Source organism: Ixodes scapularis, unplaced genomic scaffold (genome assembly GCF_016920785.2).
Source record: "Ixodes scapularis isolate PalLabHiFi unplaced genomic scaffold, ASM1692078v2 PGA_scaffold8__174_contigs__length_109621045, whole genome shotgun sequence".
Classification (NCBI taxonomy): domain Eukaryota; kingdom Metazoa; phylum Arthropoda; class Arachnida; order Ixodida; family Ixodidae; genus Ixodes; species Ixodes scapularis.
In genome coordinates, this window is record NW_024609883.1 from 46,804,726 (window position 1) to 46,825,172 (window position 20,447).

At 48.9% G+C, this 20,447-nt stretch overlaps 1 pseudogene; it reads right to left on the reverse strand.

Moving 5' to 3' along the window:
* Window positions 1–18,060: 18,060 nt before the first annotated feature.
* On the reverse strand, window positions 18,061–19,628 carry LOC120837824 (annotated as a pseudogene).
* Between the last annotated feature and the right edge of the window lie 819 nt (window positions 19,629–20,447).

A 20,447-nucleotide genomic window follows, 5' to 3' on the forward strand; every position in this document is an offset into this window, starting at 1 on the left:
CAATGGCTCTTTTCTTGGGAATTAAAAACGGCGCGAAAAGATGAGGACCAGATAAAGACATTTCTTGGGTTGTGCGAGTTTTGTCTGAAGCTAGGCATGGATGAGAGTTGTTTTCAGTTAGATCTAAGCATCTTTTGGGTGTGTTCCTGAGGCTTGGGGTCTCCTGGTGAAGACAAATAATTATCTTGAAGGAGTTTTGGGAGCCTTAACAAGTGGTGGGAATAACTTGGTGGAAGAGAATGTGGATGAGGACAAAAATTTCCTAAATTGTTCCACATGTACTATCACAATCAGTAAGACAACACCACTCCCGCGGTACTCTCGGTGCCCCCTGTCGATTGTGCTGTGAACTATAAAGGCTCTTTGCAGAGGAGACAATGTTTTCAGCAGTTGTTGCACCACTCTGCACTTTCGGAACGTCTTTTAGCGAAGAACGGTTGGTGGGAGCGTGGAACTGTTGACCACTAACCAAGAGCATTTTTCACTAGGAATGTGCATTAGCAAAAGTAGCTTTAAATACTGTAAACGACTTCATTTTTGCGAGGACCTAATTGTCGCGCATTGCCTACTATTCGCAAAAAATAGGTCCCGCGAACAATTGCGGTGAAGTTTAACCCTTTCCCTACCATGGACGACCTGAGTTCGTCCACGGTGTTTGTACCGCTCCCCCCGAAGATGAGCTGGGTTCGTCCACGTGGATTCGGGCTCCGATACGCTACCATGGACGAATTGGGCTAGTCCACATGTTCCTAGTGAGCTTTGCCGTGGACAGATGGCACTTCATGGAAAATAAAAACCTGGTAAATTTCTGAATTTGGCAGAAAATTGTTCCAACGCAGGCAACTGAATTTAAAAATGGCGACGTCGATTTCTGGTCGCAGAGTTCATAGTAACGATCTTGCGTCAAAATTGGGTCGAAAACGAAGATATTGTGACACCTCTTCAGATTCAGAAGACGAAATTAATCTTTCATCGAACAGCGAGAGCAATGCAACTGGGGTATTGAATTTAAGCTCAGACGACTCCGATTTCGATGAGGACATTGTGTTGGCATGAACTTGAATCAGTGTAGAAAATCCCCCTCCACGTTTAGCATTCACTTTGAGTGCGATGTGATGTGAACTGTCTGATGTACTGCTACGCCCGGCCTGAACGTCCATGTGCAGGGTGATGTGAACTGTCTGCGGTAATGCAGTGAAGTGGAATTTTAGTCCCTTTTCCTTTTGCAGTGTGTTCAAAGATTTCTCAAATATTTTCGCATTTGTTCTTGGCCTTTGTATTGCATATTAAATTTATAGGGGCACATTAAAAAATTCGGTCCCCTACTGCGTCGCGAAAATCCAAACTTCAGGTTTGACCCGTAGCTTTATTTAGTGACTAGTTTGACCTAAATACAGAAATATTGAGCCCGCGAAAAATAAGTTGTTTACAGCACATATTTTTCAGACTTGTATGTAACTTAAATCCCTTACTCCAAGTCACTGTATCTTAAATACTTCTGGGAGAAACTTGTAGCTCGTACTCACTTGAGTCGCGAACCGGCCGCGGTTCGAGTTCGACCAGGTTCGACTTTTTCGACCTTTTAGTGGAAAGTTCGTCGAACCTTGTATTGAGGTTCGACTCGTGTGAGCATGCGCGACAGGCTGGCCAGTTGGCTTCGGATTGGATGGTAATGGCTAAGAGATGAATTAAGTGCAGCGCTGATCGGCTATTTCAGTCAATACAGTAATAAAATTTAAGTTATTAACTTCTTCAGAGAATAGAATTAGCTTCTTTTAATTGCAGCTGTTCACAGAATAAAATAACCCTTTGCATAAAAAAATAAATTCTCCAAACCTAGACATGCTTGTATCAAGGTCTGGCCACACTGTCCACAAAGTCGAACCCACTGATCTCTATGACAATTGCTGGATCGCGCTTCCCCGCTTGTTCGCTGCAGCGCAAGTGAAGCCACCGGGCTTCACTCGCTTGGGATACGATTTGCCGTTTTTGCTAGCCTTTGCTGCGGTTTTCCAGCGTGCTGACGACACGTTTTCTACTCGTTCGTCGTCATTCGCCGAAGAAGTTTTTTGAAGACTCTGTGTATTGTTGAGACTTTCCGTTGTGAACACGTGGAAAATTTTACGAAAGTGAAGTGTCGCAGGAAAAAGGCACAACGCGTCGAAAGGAAGGGCTGGCGGCGTGTTCAAAGCATCCTTGGCACGCCGAAGTGCCGTGTCTCTGTGCCTTCGCACGCTTGGATACCGACCAAGAACCGACGCCGTGTGTATGTGTTCAGCGAGTGCAATGTGCGTGAAGCTGTTCGTGCCTCTGGATCAGCGTCTTTTCCCCTCGCGGTTTAGGAACGAGCTTAATCCAGCGTCCACTAGCGACGGAAGATGGGGAGAAGGTACGTCTTTTTTTCGTCCTTAGACGATATACACAATACCGTGCACAACAGCTCCTCATCACTGATCAGTGCTGGCTTATTATCAACCTACGCGACTCGCCTAATTGTAATTGGTCAACAGATTGCACACGACCATATCGGCCGCGCTTCAAAGATTTTCATTCTCGCCGTCTTGTACTTTTGCTTTCGAAGACCCCCCTGGCTCCACGTACAACGTTGCCCTATTCGTGCTCCCACGGAATCTATTAGAGTAGATTTGGGACATAGCCATGGTTAATATAGTACATAAGAATACGTACAGATCTCCCCCTTTTATTGATAGCAACTCACCGGAACAGCTGGACGATCCAGAACTCCGTGGCCGATATATATAAATGATCTAAAGGCATCTACGCGCGACACACGTTCAGAACTTTGGCGCGGCGTCAATTCTTGACCGGTATCCAAGCGTGCGAAGGCACAAAGATGCATCACTCGGCGTGCCAAGGAAGCTTTGATCACGCCGCGACACCGGCGACACGTTTTCGACGAGTTGTACCTTTTGATACGGCTTCACGCACATTGCACTCGCTAAACACATTCACACGGCGTCGGTTCTTGGTCGGTATCCAAGCGCGCGAAGGCACAGAGACACGGCACTTCGGCGTGCCAAGGATGCTTTGAACACGCCGCCAGCCCTTCCTTTCGACGCGTTGTGCCTTTTTCCTGCGACACTGCACTTTCGTAAAATTTTCCACGTGTTCACAACGGAAAGTCTCAACAATGCACAGAGTCTTCAAAAAACTTCTTCGGCGAATGACGACGAACGAGTAGAAAACGTGTCGTCAGCACGCTGGAAAACCGCAGCAAAGGCTAGCAAAAACGGCAAATCGTATCCCAAGCGAGTGACGCGCGGTGGCTTCACTTGCGGGAGCGGCAAGCGCGATCCAGCAATTGTCATTGAGATCAGTGGTCGAACCGGTCGAATCTGGTGAAAAGGTCGAAGGTTCGTCGAACCGGTTCGACCCAGTCGAACCCCGAAAGTTCGACCAAAAAATCTGGTTCGACAAAAGTTCGTGACACCCCTAGTGTCCGCGCCAATTCCAGGGCGCCGCCATGTTTATCTACGCTCGCGCCACCACGCGGAGAGAACTGGCAGGCAGGAGGGGGGGGCTGCGTTGGCGGCGTTGCTTTGGGGAGCTGGATGCGGCAGGCTGTCCGAATGCACCGGCATATCGTGAAAGATGTCTTCACCAGAAGCCTCCGCGGCCCGTTCTTCAACAGATAAGATGTCGTGAACATTCGAGAACCCATCTCGATCGAGAAAACAAGAGAAAACCTTTCTTGTCTTAAATGTTCTCGGTGTCTGCTGACCCTTGACATCCCCGTTTCAGTCCGGGTTCATTGCGTAGTAAATATTTCGCTGCCACTTTCTTGTAGCTTTCAAATGCTTGATTGTCGGCTTCTTGTATACGACATTACATTCGTGGCACGTTTGAGACCGATTTTCGCGATCTGCTTGCCTTTCTGCGGCAGCGCGGCTCTCCCGAGCCGAAATAAGTGGGAGGCGTTCACTTGATCGAACGCCGTTTTAGCGAATGAAAACGAGACCACGACGTTTCATCGAAGGACTAGCGACAGACACACACACACACGCTGCGAGCGTCTGGGTTCGAAACTATTACTTGCCAGTTCTAAAGGATGGTACTTACTTGAAGTGGGAGCTGGAATTCTACGAGGTACCAGGAGACACTTACTATCGGGCAACGAAGCAGGGTGCCTGTGGGGACGGAGTTTAGGAACGCTACTGATTAATATTGTGACAGGCGATCAGTTATGATAACAGACGACTTCGACTCGTTTGTTCAGAAGTTCGCGGTGATATTTTATTAGCCCTCGTTATAGCACACCAAGGATCTTATGCAGTGAAATTCATATCACGCAGGCTCGTCCGTCGTAGTCAAATGAGCGCAGTCGACGACGAAATGTAATGAGCTACTAAGCTTCACAAGGTAAATGCCCGCGAGAAAGAGTTTTGTGGCAGTCCAAAACACCAATCCAGCAGACGCACGTACGTACGTTTACTCCGGACTCCATGAACCCGACGGCGCAAGATCAAAGCGATCAAAGAGCACCGCCGCCATCGCCACCGGGTTTTCTCTGCACTTTGCGCGACAACGGCACTGCAACGGAGGGCACTCACCTCGGAGTTAAGAATCTGCGAAATAGATTCATTTCCCACTCTTGAAGCCATTCCAAATGATAAATGAAAATATCTCGGCGTTGTAGAACATCTGACGACACAACTGTCGTTGTTGTTGCTCGTGCAGGCCTGCTTATTTGTAGTTGAGACGATAATTCCACATCTTTCGTGCCACTCGTGGTGCCTGCGATAACTTCGAAGGGCAGGGGAATCTTTTCACGAGGACGTTGAAGACACTCAACACCGGAGCCACCAAAGCAATCGCACAAACCGTCGCCATGTTTGCTTCTTCGTCACTCGCGGCGCGGTCAACTCGTCGCGAGATGTTTTCTGGCTCGCGGCTAGATGGAAACCAACAGCGGCAAAGTGGCGTATGGACACACTGCTCTCACATTACGGGCACTATACTCACATACCGCGGTAAACAGGACCGATGCCGGCGAAACTGCAGTCGGCACACCTGCGAAGAAGCCTTCAACGGGAAGCGGCGGTGCAGGCCGACGCAGCCGACGCAGCCCCCCCTCCCCGTGAGCGTCTGGGTTCGAGATTATTGTTCGCTTTTGCTCCTTGCGGTCGAGGCTAAAAAGAGCACTTCCGGACCAACTCAACTCTCCTACGTCACGCCGCGGTGGTGGCGCGCCGGGCGCACTTCCGGTCTGGGGCGGTGGGCAGAAGTCGCCGTGCCAGACATGCATTCCTGTGTTCCTTTGGAAGAAACGAGACAAAAAACCTACCTTCTCGTCAAAATGCTGCGATGGGGGCTTTACAAAGAGAGTCTGGGAAGGTTTGAAGATCAGTTTTCATGTGTTTTTGCACCCTCCGTTCGTCCGAGAACGTCGATAGCAGCCGTGAAAAGGGCAAACCTGACGCTGTCGAACTACGATTGCGTGTGCGGGCCACAATTTGTAGTCGCCAGATGTATCTGCTTTGTTCCAACATGACCGAGAGAAAACCCCCAAGTTGTCCGGACCACCCACGGATTCAGTGCGTCTTCAAATTCACACGGCCGCCTGATCGTTCGAACTTTCGTCTGCTCTTTCAAAGTTGTCTGCTTTTTGTCGTCTGCTCGTTCAAACAAAAGCGGCCCGTAGACCAAACTTTGACCCGGTGATTGCAATAAGAAGTAATTGCAGGCCTCAAAAGACTTAAGTAGGCTCGGTGTAAGAGTAGATACAAGATGTTGATCATTGGTACCGGTGGCCATCACCTACTTGTTACGCTTTGTCTGTTCCCGCTTCCGATTTTCAGTATCGACGTCGATCATCGCCGCTACCTTCTACACTTTTGCAGCACGAGGGTCGTCGCAACCGAAAATAGCTAGAAGAGTCTCATCATGGTTTTGTACGTCCATTCTGCGGCGGTCATGCAAATACATCGCCGCACGTCAAATTATTTGTGCAAAATTTAGCAGCGTAACGAGCCTTGATGATTTCGCTGAGGCGATTAAAGTGGTAAGACATTGCGATGAGGACGTAGAATCGACAACTCCAACGCGAAAAAGAGTATGCAGACTCACACAGACGCCGACAACGTGACATTCGAATGGTTTGTTGACGCGGGACGCGGTGCTTCTTGCCCGTACTCCATTGCGCGTGCGTTCCAACTGTCGTCTGCTCTTTCAAACTTGGCTGCTTTTTGTCGTCAGTTCGTTCAAACGACAGCGGCTCGTAAACCAAACATTGACCCGGTAATTGCGATAAGAACTAAGTGCAGGCCTCAAAACACTTTTGAAGGTTGGTTGGGGTAAGTCGGCTAAGTGTAAACAGATACAAGGAGTTGTTGATCATTGTTACCAGTGGCCATCACCGACTTGTAATGCCCGATTCTACTTGAGGTTTTCAGTATCGATGTCCACCATCTCAGCTACGGTCCACGCTTTTGCAGTCCGAGCGACGTCGCGACTGAAATTAGCGAGCAGAATCTCGACGTGGGAGTCAGGCTTTAGCGCCTATTCTGCGGCGTCCACGTGAAATGAATCGCCGCACGTCACATTATTCACGCAAAGTTTTGCCTCGATAGTTTTGCTGAAGCCGCTCAAGTAGTCAGACATTGATAGGAGGACGTAGAATCAACAATTCCAACGCGAAAAAGAGCACGGGGACTCTCACCGACGCCGACAACAACGCAATTCAATGGTTTGTTTATGGGCGACGGCGGGCTTCTTGCCCACCATCCACGGCGCATGCGCGGCGCCGGTGACGTCCGCTAGGGGCGCTCCGGTTTGTTTGTAAACATGAGTTGGTGTATAATGGGATTGTTCGGTCGAAACCGGAAGTACCCAAGTTTTTGCGCTCGTTACGTTGAGGGAGCCGTCTTGTAGACAATCGACATTTTTATTTTGATATATGATCCATAGAATTATTATAATGTACGCTAGAGGTTCAACTGGCGCTAGTGTCTATGCGACTTCCGGGAGGCAAATTGAAGCAGACAGCAACCAGTCTACTTTAGTGACTTTAGCGGTGTTCCTTTTGTCTCCGCCGGAAAATTATTTCGGTTGTACCGGATAGTATGTACATTTATTAATATTGTAGCGGTGCTGCCGAGGCGCGTGCTAGAACCCACCGAGGACGACGACGAAGCGCGTGCAGACGGCGCGTGACACACTTCGAATCTGGTCTAATTTGGCTATGGACGTCCTTTTGTAAATTAAAAACGTAACATTTGGTGTCAGAAGTGGGATTTCTGGCATGGCGCCTCAAGTTACCCGGAATGCCTCCTCTCGAGAAGAACATCCTCTGCAGTGTGGTCAGCGCCGGCGTCTCATGGAGCCAATGGCTGGCGGCTGGATTGCCTGACGCCGCTAATCTTCATCACGGAACCGCCACGAGCAAGTTACCACTTCGCCATGTTCCCCGTGACTATTCTGTGGCCGTGCAATGCAGATCCTGCGTTGGCCTATGGCCACAATAGCATCCCAAAGCTTCAAGGCATCGAGGCGCGTAAGTGCGCGCCGGACTTGAATGTTTTTCTTACTGTCGATGTGGACATTCGGCGGATGAGGTCATGAGCAGCAACGTTAACATAGCGTTCCATCTTCTGGACTTTGGCCTTACCGGCACATTTCATTTTCGGTATTGGTTTTCAGAATGCGCAAATGTGCAGTGATGCATTGCACCGATATGATATGTGCCGGCATCAGAGTTGTGATCAGACATGTCACCAGGGGTGACGAAAACAGGAGCTAGCGGCGGCCAAGTGACAAGTCTCCGGGCATCAACTTCAAAAAGCGCCAATGTGCTGGATCTTGGTGTTGCGGAGGAACTGTCGCGATGAAGATCGGAAACGACACCTGCAAAAAGAACTGTCTGTCTTTAAAGGGTAACTGCAAAGAAAAAAAGTTTTTTTTTTAAATAGCCTAATTGGGACAAGCATGTCAAAAAACAATTTTTCCGCGAGAAAAAACATTTTTTACAGCAATATTTATTGCGTGAGACTCATTTTAGTTTGCGGCTATTTCGTCCGTTTTAAATCGCGCGCCACGAAGTTGTGATTATGTGACGTCAATCCCAAAAGGTTCTCATTGGCTAAGAGTTTGATTGACAACTTAGATCCGGTTGTTAAACCTTTGTTATATGTTGCAATTTCCTTTTGAGCGGCATATTTTTACGTTTGAAGAATAACCCATGTGATGAGAGTTATTATTCTTTACAGAAGGTTTACGAGGCGGGCACTTCCGTTCGGATTCATACCATCGTTGCCAGATGGTGAAATCCGGCACCAGATTTGAAAAATCTGGTGAAATTGGGGGGCTACTGGTGTTCATGTACCGCAACGGCTACACCAGACGATATCTGGTGAAAACTGGTGAAGACTCTTGAGAAATGGCTTGTCACTTGCATTAATCAAATTTACATCGTTTTGTTAGCGTTTTGTTAGTGTATTTATGTAACCTATTTGTTTATGTTCCATATTCTTATGGATATCAGCGATGGATGTGCTTTACGTGTCAAGAGTTAGTCCGTGCCAGTGTGACTAGGCTTTGTGTGAACTGTTATGTGACTAGATGTCATGCTTATCAGTTTTTTTCTTGAAGCTTGACTTCAAAACCTGTTATGAACTGAACTTTATCATGGTGTTGTATTTCGACTTCGTTCTCATGCGTTTCTTTTTCTTACTGCTGAGCAGAGAATGTATGCTTAATTTACACTGCGAGTGTCTTGAAGAGCAATATTATGTGGTCTTTCTAACGTGTCGGTGGCCTTCATTAATTTGAATTTTCCGTCTAAGGACTACCCAGCACAAACATCTCATAAACATGGTATACTAAAAAGCAACGATGCTGATAATGCCCCACATGTCCGCTTTCTTCCTTTTTTATTGTGCTGCGATGCCTTATATTAGTGAACCTCCTGAAAGCTACCCTTTGCGAGTGCATGCGTAAAAAAGCTGAAGGAACTGGAAATACGTAATAGACGCGATATTTTAGTGCTGGTGAAATCTGGTGAAATTTTGGCCAGAATTTGGTGCCGAAGCATCTTTCCAATCTGGCAACGCTGATTCATACAAACAAAAGCGCTTCGCCATTCTTTCATGGCCGCCGAAGTCTCTGCGCCCGCCTGTCTCGCCTACCTCGACTTATCGTTTCACCGAAGTGATCAGTGTTTCGTCGTTTCGTGCTGACCCAGGTGCTTGAGTGAGACTTCTTGAAGTGAAGTAGTGTGTGTTTAGCAGCTGTCGCAGGTGTTAGTGATAGGAAGCGACGCGGGGTTTTGGCTTTCATAGCGCGGTTCTTTCGTTTTCCTCGCTGCTTGCTTAGCGTGTTTTTTTTTTTTTTTTTGTTGGTTTCTTGTTTGCGCGTGCAAATGCTGACTTTTCGGAGATGTCAGATGTGTGATCCCGACAGTGAGCCTTCCAGCAGCCACGTCGCCCCGAAAGGAATGCTATTTGGCTGGAGGCAATCGGGCGTTCGCGTAGCGACCAACGTGTCAAGTTACGTTCTCGTCATATCGCTCTGGAGGCCGTCGAGATTCGCCCCGTGTGCACCTAACGTCCGCGACTAGACAGAAAATAAAAAAGCACTATGTCCACTACGTAAAAATGGTCTCAGTTCATGCATCTGTAGGCAGGTACGAAATCGTGCCCAAATTTATTCACACCGCACGATGCAACACGTCGCTGTACAAACGCAGTCCAACACGAAGCATAAAAACGGCAGATTTAGGACAACAATTCGGAGTCTATTGTTCAATTAAAACGACGTAATTTTGTTGAAAACGCCCGCAGCTTTTTACTCACGGCATGCGTCGGGAAACTTCCACATTTTGAAACAGAACGAGGCAGATTTACTGGATTTACTTTTAAAAACGCTCCCACCGTCCTCCCGGACCAGTTTGACTGGATCAGCTGACGACGACGGGACTTAACTGGTTGAACGTCAACCCCACAACAACCAATTTGCACTCCGTGTTAGCACCGCATTACACACACCACGAACGTTTCAGCTCTGTCGCATCGCCGTCTTGCACATAACAGAACGAGATCGCCGAAACCAACGCAGCGCTGTCGTGAACCTTGGCTTGTAGTTGCGCACTCGTGGATTCTGTGACTCCCTTCGCTTTCAAAGCGCGCACGACGATTACGAACGATACTTTCCGTCTTCCGGGAACATCACAGGGGCACTTCTCCGGTCACGTCTTCGCTACATGTGCTCGCAAACCGCGTCAAACCAAAACAATACCGCGGTACCGCTGGTACCGCGGCCCCGCTGGCCCCGCGGCCTGGCGCAGTGTTGCCAACCTATTTTTCGAAAATACCCCACGGCAGCGTCCAGAAAACCCTACATTACCCTACGAATGTTTCTTATTACCCTACGTTTTACCCTACGAGGCAAATCTTTGTTCAAATAATACTTTTGCATGGATTATGATGATACAGGGTAATCTTAATACAGTACAAAGCGACAGGGCACGCATGCACGCACATACCTGCGTTATTCCAGAACACCATGCTTGCCTCTTGCGTGTGCGCTGTGTAGCATTAGCACAGCAGTGATGTAGCGAGCGCACAGACATTCCCAACCAACATGTTTAGTCGATTTGTCGTGAAATTAAAAACTGGGCTCGCGGAGTCAGACAAGGCGGCTCATTACAAAAGGAAGCTAATCCGAACGGTATATTAGCTTCTTTAAGTGTACCGCCTAGGGATTCGTCAAACTAAGATACTACTTCGACAAACTAGGCTTTTACACCAGGGGAGGATATGAAAACGGCGGCTCCTCCGTATTCGCTAAAATGTCATTCGATGAAACGGGGATGCACTCACTTATTTAAATGACGTTTTAGCGAACGCCCACGAATAGCCGGACGCCGCGAGGCGGCGTTTTCGGGTGGGCCAAATGGGTTCCCATTTTTGTAATGAGCCGCCGCAGACTGTCGCCGCGAAACGGCGTAAGCGCGGCGCGGCCCCCGTTATTCGCTACAACGTCGATTCGCTCAAGAGATATGAACCCGCCCTGGTGGGCTCGGGATGGTTCCGCCTGCGGCGCCACGTGTTTCGCAGGTGTAACAAGGACCGCCGGATGGACCAGTCATCAGAAAAAAATTGGCGGGACCATTTCCACTGGGAAGATACCTCTTCTGGTTCCAAACTTCCTAAGCGCAACTCCACCTCCTCTCACCTCTCCCACTTGCTCCAGCTCTTCAATACTCTCCTACTTAGGGAGCCTACATACTCCAACTTGGTGTGTGCTGCTCTCGGTTAGCACGTCTTGCAACTTGGATTCTTTCGTTTTGCATGATGTTGTGGTGTGGCAGCACACGGGTTGTAAAGCTATGCACAACTTTCGGGGCAACTTTTTTTTCTTTTTTTGTTAGGCTCGCCGTTGAAGAAGCAACGTCTGCAAATACCCTACTTTTGGCGGAGAAATGGCCGGACGGCCCTACAGCCCTACAATATACCATAAATGCCTAAAATACCCTACAAGTAGGGTAATTACCCTACGGTTGGCAACACTGGCCTGGCGTAGTTGGCGTAGTTGCCAGATCTTGCCGGAAGTCGAGACGCTGCGTCGTTCAACTCCGCAACGCAAGGAGAGTGAGGGGCGGGGCGTACTCCTCTTCCGCGGGGGTCGAAAGAGCGGGAGTTTCAAATGTGGAGAGGTTCTCACTCTACTAAATTACGTCCTGTGGCGTAAATATTGATTAAAAAAATCATTTCTTTCGCGGAACATTTGTTTTGTGACATGCTTGTCCCAATTAGGCTGTTTAAAAAAAAACTTTTTTTTCTTTGCAGTTACCCTTTAATGGAACGTGGCGAGGTCGTTAAGCAGAATGAACCAACCTACGAAGAAACATCACTAAAAACTCAGAGGGGAAATAGTGTAGCGGTGCTGCCGAGGCGCGTGCTAGAACCCACCGAGGACGACGACGAAGCGCGTGCAGACGGCGCGTGACACACTTCGAATCTGGTCTAATTTGGCTATGGACGTCCTTTTGTAAATTAAAAACGTAACATTTGGTGTCAGAAGTGGGATTTCTGGCATGGCACCTCATGCCACCCGGAAGGCACCTTGTCAGGATGAAACTCCTGTGCGACATGGTCGTCACTGGCGTCTCAATGAGCCATAGGATCTCACGGCTTGATTACCTGAAGTCGCAAATCGCCGTGCCGCACCTTCCACGGACAAGTCATCACTTCGCCATGATGTTCACGACAAGTTTGTGGCCGTGAAATGAAGATCCTGCTTTGACCGATGGCCACTTTTGCATCCCAGACCTTCAGGCAGTCAAGGCGCGTAAGTGCGCGCTGGTCTTGAAATCTTTGACGGTCGTTGTGGCCATTCAAGGTAGGAAGTCATAAGTGGCAATCTTCTAAAAAACGTTCCTGCGTCTCCTGGGCTTCGGCGTCACCAGCGCATTTCATTTTCGGTGTTCATTTCAAAATGCGCAAATGTGCAGTGTTATTTTACACCGATATGATCTGTGCCGGCATCGGAGCTATCAGACATTTCATCGAGAGTGACGAAAATAGAAGCTAGCGGCGGCCAAGTCATAAGTCTCCGGACATCAACTTCAAAAAGCGCCAATGTGCTGGATTTCGGTGTTGCGGAGGAACTTCGACGGTGGCGTGAAATTCGTGAGCGTGGAGAAGAGCAACGGTAACGACACCAACGAAAAGAACTGTCTATCTTTAATGGAACGTGATGAAGTTGTTTAGCAGAATGAACCAACCTAGGACAGAACATCAGGAAAAAAGCTCAGGGGGGAAATAGTGAAGCGGTGCTGCTGAGGCGCGTGCCAGACCCCACCGAAGACCAAGACGAAGCGCGTGCAGACGGCCCGTGACACACTTCTAATCTGGTCTAATTTGGCTATGGACGTCCTTTTGTAAATTAAAAACGTAACATTTGGTGTCAGAAGTGGGATTCCCGGCATTTTTCCTGACGGCCCAAGAAATCATTTTACAAGGCGGAAGGACATTCTCTGCGCGAGTGTCAGCACCTCGTTGAGTGGCGTGGCCCTGCCTGGATTACCACCGACCAGACCAGCTTCCTTCGCCATGTTCCATCACTGAAGCAACGCTAGCCGACTGTCACGGTCTCCCGGGAGCCCACGCCACAAAAGCGCGTAAGTGCGCGCTAGGCTTCAATGGTTTTCGGACAGGTTGTGGCAGTTTTGCGGTTGAAAGCATTCACGAAAAATCATGGTGTTTCCTGTATTAGGCAATGCTGATGCATATCGTTGTCGGTGTTAACTTTTCAAAAGGCGCGAATGCGCTGTGAACTTAGGCACCGACATCTTCTGTGCCGGCATAAGATTTGTTCCCTGACATGTCGCCAGGGGTGACAATGAGTGAACGACTTGACCCCCTGGTATCAGGACTCTTCGCATCAATCTTCCAAAAGCGCTAACGTGCTGGACTTTGGTGCTGCAGGCGGACTGTGAGGGCGGCCTGAACTTTAGAGTGTGTGCAAGTGAGCACGAAGTTTCATGTCAAGAATCTGCATGCTGAAAGGACTTCACTCAAGATAAACTTTTCGAAACAAACAAGTTCAAGCAAACTGTCTAACACCACAGCAATGGGGCAAGGTTGTGTAGCAGGAAAACGATCCAAAGATCATCTCTTCAAGAAAACAATTCCTGTGGGGGAATAGTGTAGCGGCGTGCTAAGGCGCGTGCCGGGAACCACCGAAGACGACGACGAAGCGCGTGCAGACGGCGCGTGACACTTCTAATTTGGTCTGATTTGGCTGTGGACGTCCTCTTGTAAATTAAAAACGTAACAATATTGTAAAAGTGTAATTGCTTTATTTACAGCATTTTTTTTTACCACTGAACGACGTTAAGCTTCGCTATATATCAGGCCCAAACCTATGTTCCATGGCAGGTATGTAAAAACGAGCGACGATTCTAAGCAAACTAACGATTGAAAAGAATGTATGTTCAAGGTTCGCTAGCATTGCGGTGGTGCCGCTAATATGCCCGTCCTGTCACTCTATGAAAATGACGTGCATCTTTGCGATGGTTAAAAAAAACCATTCGAATATAAGAAATAAAGCATGTGGACTACGAAAGGTGTTTTTTTTTAATTATTATTATCTCCTATTGTTGTTGTTGTTGAAAACTTTATTGAACCAAACAATAGACCGAAGTCTAGTTTACGGGTTCGAAGGGTTGGGGGTATGGGACTGTCTCATGCATAGGCGTTTCTTCCACTTGTCTTCGATCTTCTGCGCCCTGGAGATGACTTCCAGTTGCGTGCCGATGTCTTCGGCAACCAGTAAGGTTTCCCATACCGGTAGGCCATCTTCTACCCGGAGGGTGGCAGGTAGCGGGTTTGTAGGGCATTCCCAGTACACGTGCCGCCAGGTTCCTTCTTCCTGGTTGCCGCAGTCTTCACACTTGCCACTAAAGAGGTCTGGCCAGGACCTCTTTAGTATGTGGGGAGTGGTGTTGTTTCGAAGTTGGAGTCTTCTCCAGGCACTTTCTTGGAGTCGGCTGAGCTTCTTGTGTGGAGCTGCCAACGTCTGTCTTCGTAGCCGGAGTCTCTCGAGGATTTCACCATAACCTGCAGGCCCTATTGTGTTTGTCGAGGCGCTGTAGTTATGGTCCCCATGTGTCGTGGGGAGGCCCATTCTGCCAGTGGTACGGAGATGAAGACCGCGCACCACCAGCATGTGGGCCGTTTCGTTTCCTGTGTGCCCGGAGTGTCCGGGCACCCAGGTTAACGTATGGTTTGCTTCTTTGCTGATCTGGGTTCTGGCGTAGAGCTTGTATGCTGCTAGTCCAACTCTTCCCAAACTTGTATTGGTGATGGCTTTCTTGGAGTCGCTTGTGACGATGGCGTACATTTCTCCTCTTCTTGCTGCTTGTACTCTCGCAAGGGCGATGGCTGCTTCCTCGGCTTCCTCTATCGACTTGGCGCTGATTGTGGCCATTGAATCTTGTCTCGCATTGTGTACTGCTATTACAAATTTTCCTGGCCTGCCTGGATAGGGTCCAGCATCGGCTTGGAAGATATGCACCTTTCCTTCGTGCAGCTTGTTCAGAGCTTTGGCTCTAGCTAGCCTTCGTCCTGAGTTGTGCGCCGAACTCATATTCTTCGGAAGGGGAATACTCCGTACTGTGTCAGTCCATTCTTGTCGTATAGAGTGTTTCTCCTGCATTTCCTGGTCCATTAGCAAAACACCTATGTCCTGTAGGACCCGCCTTCCAGTTCGGGTTTGTGATAATCGCTGGATTTGCACCTGTCTTTGTGCCTTTCTCATTTCATCGAAAGTGTTGTGTATCCCCATTTGATCGAGGCCGTCGTTGGATGTTTTCTGACTAATCCCCAACGCAGCCTTGAAAGATCTTCTTATAATGACATCTAGGGAGTCTTCCTCTGCCTTCTTTAAGTTCATGTAGGGTGCAGCGTACATTATTCTACTTAATGTGAAGGCGTGCACCAGCCTACACGTTCCACTTTCTTTGAGTCCGTAACTTCTTTTGGATGTGCGCCTTATGAGTCGCGCGACATTATCCGCCTGCTTCCTTAATTTAGTGAGCGCTTCTCTGTTTCGATCCTCGATAGATACTATCATCCCCAAAATCTTTACTTGATCCGCTCGTGGGATGTCCATCCTCTGTAGTTCGATGTAGAATTCTTCGTTCTCCCTTAACTTGCGATTCTTTGATGTGCGGACTAGTAGCGCTGATTTATCGGTGGCACATTCGAGTCCAGCCTCTTTCGCTTCTTGTCGTACAATCTTTGTGCCAGCGTTTATAACGTTGTTTCTAGACGGTGACGGCAGAGCAGTCCAGAGTGTTATATCATCGGCGTACACTGCATGTTTGAGTCCTTCAACTTCTTGAAGCTTCCTTGACAAGGGGATCATTATCAAATTAAAGAGTAACGGCGATATTACCGATCCCTGGGGTGTTCCTCTTCCTTTGTTGACTTCTAGTTCGTCGGTTAGCTCTCCTTCTAGTTGTATTTTGGCCGTCCTGTTCTGTAAAAAATCCTTGATATAGTTGAATGTTCTCTCGCCCAGGTTGTGTGCAGACACTTGTCGTAGGATTGCGACGTGAGAGACTCGATCAAAGGCCTTTCTAAGGTCGAGTGCAGCTAGTGCTGTCCATTTCTGCTTGTGTACACCTTCCTTGAGTTGGAGGAGCACATCTTGCGTGGATAGCTGCTTTCTAAATCCAAACATGTGCTCCGTGAATAGGTTGTGTTCTTCCATGTACTCTTGAATCCTTGTTTGTATGATGCGTTCTAGTACCTTACCCACGCACGAGGTGAGTGAGATTGGTCTTAGATTGTCGATGGTCAGAGGCTTGCCGGGCTTGGGGATGAAACACACCGTCGCGTGTTTGAAGGCCTTTGGAATGACCCCTGATGTCCAGATTTCGTTAAAGTAATTAGTGAGGCACCGCACTGAATTGTCGTCCAGGTTCTTTAGCATTCTGTTGTTGACTTTGTCTTCTCCAGGGGCAGAGGAAACCTTGAGTTTAGCTAGTGCCCGTCTTATTTCATGTTCCTTGATTGGAGCGTCTAATAACGGGTTGCTGTTTCCTGAGTAGCTTACGTCATTTGCCCCTGCTTCCGGTGGAGCGTCTAGGTATCTGGCGTAAAGGTCGGCAATGAGGTCTTCCGTGTTTCCCACATAGTCTCTCATTAACTTGATGAGAAGTTTTTGCGTTTCCGGCTTGGTGTTTTCCGGGGCCAGTATCTTGCGAAACAGATACCACGGGCTCTTCGTGTGGAGCATGTTCTGCGCTTCATCGCATACTTGCTGCCATTTCTGGTGGTTTAGCTGTTTGGCATAGTCTTCAATGTCTTTATATAACCTTGACGCTTTTTTCCTCAGCTTGCTGTAGCGTTTGCCAGTGCTCTTCCATCTGTTGTATAAAGAATAATACGCTTCTAACATATTTCCGAGTCTGGAGTCGATGGTTTCTGCTTGCGTGGGGTTTTCGACTTGCCTCGTTGCGTTCGCCGCGTCTTCTACAACCGTGGCGCTCCATTCCTCGATGCTTGTGAAGACTCTGTTTTCGCGCTCTCGTCGGAACTTGTCCCAGTCTACGCAGGGTTGTATTCTTGCCTTGCGTGGAGTGTAGCCCGGAAGCGTAGCCTGAACTTCAATGATATAGTGGTCGCTCCCTGAATTCTCTTGCGTGTTCTTCCAGACGACATCTTCCAGGTTGACCGAGAAGGCAAGATCCGGCGTAGTATTTCTTTGCACGCTGTTGCCTATTCTTGTGGGGTACGTTACGTACGTTGAGTAGGACTGCGTTGTACCTGTCTGCTGCATCTATGATTGCTTTGCCTTTGATTGAGTCCGTCCCATACCCCCATATTGTGTGGTGCGCATTAAAGTCCCCTAACACTATGGCGGCGTTATCTACTAGCAGTGGATTGAGTGCTTTGAAAACTTGCGCGCATTCCGCAGATGCGTCTTTCGGGCTGGAGTACATGTTGCATATGAACAGACTTCGTTGCTTTTTGCGTTTGGGGAGAATTTCGGTGACTATGAGTTTAGTGGGTCCGTCCATCGAGACTGTGTGCTTTTTGACGGCCAAGTCTCGCCAGACGAACGTGCAAATGTTTTTCCCCGTTGTGCCTTGTTCCGTATCAAACCTGTCGTATCCGGGTATACTGCCGTTCGTATCCGTTTCTTGAAGTGCCAGTACATCGGGTGGTGGTTTGCTGTCCATCAGTATCATCTTGAGCGAGTTGATCTTGGTACCAAGACCACCCGCATTCCACTGCCAGATCTTGAGTCCGCCTCTACCTTCCATTTTGGGCGTGTGACGCTGACGGTATCAGTCCTATGTGCGTCTCAATCTTGCGGAATCTTTCCTCGCACGAGTTCTGTAGAGCGATCACAGTGTTCTTTAGAGCGCTCACGTTGTTCTGCAGAGTGCTCACACTGTCGTTCAGAGCGGACATTCCCTTAATCACGTCTCGCATCATTGCGTACAATTCGTCCGTCCTCTTGCGTGTGTTCGAGCCATCCTCTGCATCCGTGCATACCGACACGTCCGTGCTTTCGGAGTTGGCTCTGCTTCTTCGTTTCTTGGCAACACGTACTTCGGATTGTGCGTCTTCGGTTTCCATTTGCATCACTGGTGCCGCCTTCTTTCTCGGGTCCCGTGTCACTGGCTGCGTCTGCATTTCAGATGGTCCGGCTTCTTGTCGCTGCGGGGTCATGGCTTCTTGAAGCTTTTGTCGAAGTTCCTGGATCTCCCTCTCCGCAGCAAGCTTTTCCCTCTTTAGAGTTTGATACTCTATGCGCATGGCGTCGAATTTCCTTTCCATCTCCTTGCGGAGCTTATCCAATTCCGTTTCCTTCTTGTCAGTTTCTTGCTTTCGGAGTGCTTGCGCATATCCCTCCTTGGGTTTGGGCGCAGTTTCTCCCATGGGTTCTTGGCCTGGCAGAGTTGCAGTGAAGTCTGTCTTCTTCGGTAAGGTTCCTTCTCTCGCTTCCCGTGGCGTCTGAAATTCTACGTATCTTTGCTTGCATTCCCTGCAGGCAGTGTAATGCTGACCATCACATATGAGGCAGCGAGGAGTGCACGTGTATTCCGTTCTTACACCTCTGACTCTTGGCGGGTGTTCGTGAAATTCCCCACAATTGGGGCACCTTCCGTTGTCCTTCTCGGGGCATACGTCCATTCTGTGTCCTAATCTCCAGCATTTCATGCATGCTCTCTTGGTTTCTCGGTAGATGTGGAAGGGGAACACTCCTCCGAAGAACTTAATGTACGCGGGGAGCTTGCTTGTTCCCAAGGTAATCAGGATCGATCTTCCCATCCGTTTCACGTCTACGATCACCGTGTGCTTGTTGCAGTTGACCATATGATTCAACAGTTCGACTTCGTCGACTACGTCCGACGGGTAGTACACGTTAGTCAGTACTATTCGCTGAAATTCGCCCGGGATGGCTCCATGTCCATGGACTTCTATCTTCTTCTTGTTGCTTATGATCTCCTTGATCTCGACGTACCTGCCTGCTCGCTCAGAGTTGTCCGTGCGAATGGAGATTGTGTTGCTTGCGCTGTTTATATATAGGCTGTCCTCCGCGAAAGCTTCCGCAACCTGCACTCCTGCAGCTTTAGCGATTTCGCCTAAAAGATGTCCTCTCGAGAGGCCGTTGACGTTTAGTTCACGTACCCTCAGAATGATCATGTGAGTTCGGCTATCCTTTTTAGCCGCCGCGGTGAACTCCTTCTTCAGCTTGCGGTTGTACTTTCGACTCCTGGCAGTTTGCCATCCCGCCGCTTTAGCTGCGTTGTCCGCATCCACTTCTTCCTTTTTTTGCTTCGCTAGGTCCTCAAGATACCGGCGAATATTCTCGTCGTGCATTCTAGAACGATCTTCGTCTCTAGCCATATCCTCGTCCTGTTGCGGCTGCATGGCCGCGTTCAGCCTGAGCGTTAGGCCTAGCTCCCACCGGTTTCTTCACTCGTTTGTGCGATATAAATCAATCGATAAACTTTCCTGTCGTCTCCGAATATTACAAAGAGACATGCGTTTCTCACCCAGAAGCTCAGAGGATATTCTGGCCCAGCAGTCCGTCCGTGCCAAGGCGTCTTCCACGTCGAAAACACGGAGCGCCCAAAAACACGACCGCACTCGTCCAATCCCGCCATGTGCTTTTCTATTATTTCCTATATCGGGCACACTGCTCTCTGGCTCCCCCTATTTGCAAAGGTTTGGAGCGTGCGGTTGATGAATTTGAACCATCGTTACTAATAGCGAGTTCGTTTCACGGCACTCGTGCCCACGCGTGCCCACTCGCAGCGTGGAACGGGTTCGTTTCGGCCGGCACTCCACGAGTGGTTGCACTCTCCGAGTTCGTTTCAGCGCTGACACCCCACGCGTGCATGCACTCGCTGCACCGAGAAAATCGGGAGTGCGCCAAAATGCAATCCCGTCATGCCTCGCTCCGGTGGGGCCGGCGAGGAGCGGGAGCAGACGACGAGGGTTCGTCTGCTACGATGTATTCGCGGAACCGAACGGGAAAAAAAGATTTTCTCATAGATATCACGTCCCGCGGGCCATGAAATCAAACGCGAGCTTGAATTGTGAGCGTCTGCTATTTCCCGAAGGAAGCAATTGACAACCCGTGATTTATTTGCAGGTTTTAAATCGCTCTGTTGCCGCACAAACGCTGAAATATACCAGTGTGTAAAGAAATGCTCAGAACAAACGCAACAGCGGCCCCCGAGAGTCTATCACCATCCGTGTGCGGGTGAAAAATTTAACATTTTTCGACAAAACTCCCCCAGCAGAAACCTCTGACTGCCCAATGAGCATCAGAGAAAGCTAAAGATGGAGACTTTATCCGAGGATTGGGCAACATCATCATGTTTAACATTTACCTACGTCAGCTAACTTACCCCGTCGTATTTTGTTCGAGAAAGCTCTCATTCTCGACGCCCTCGCCAA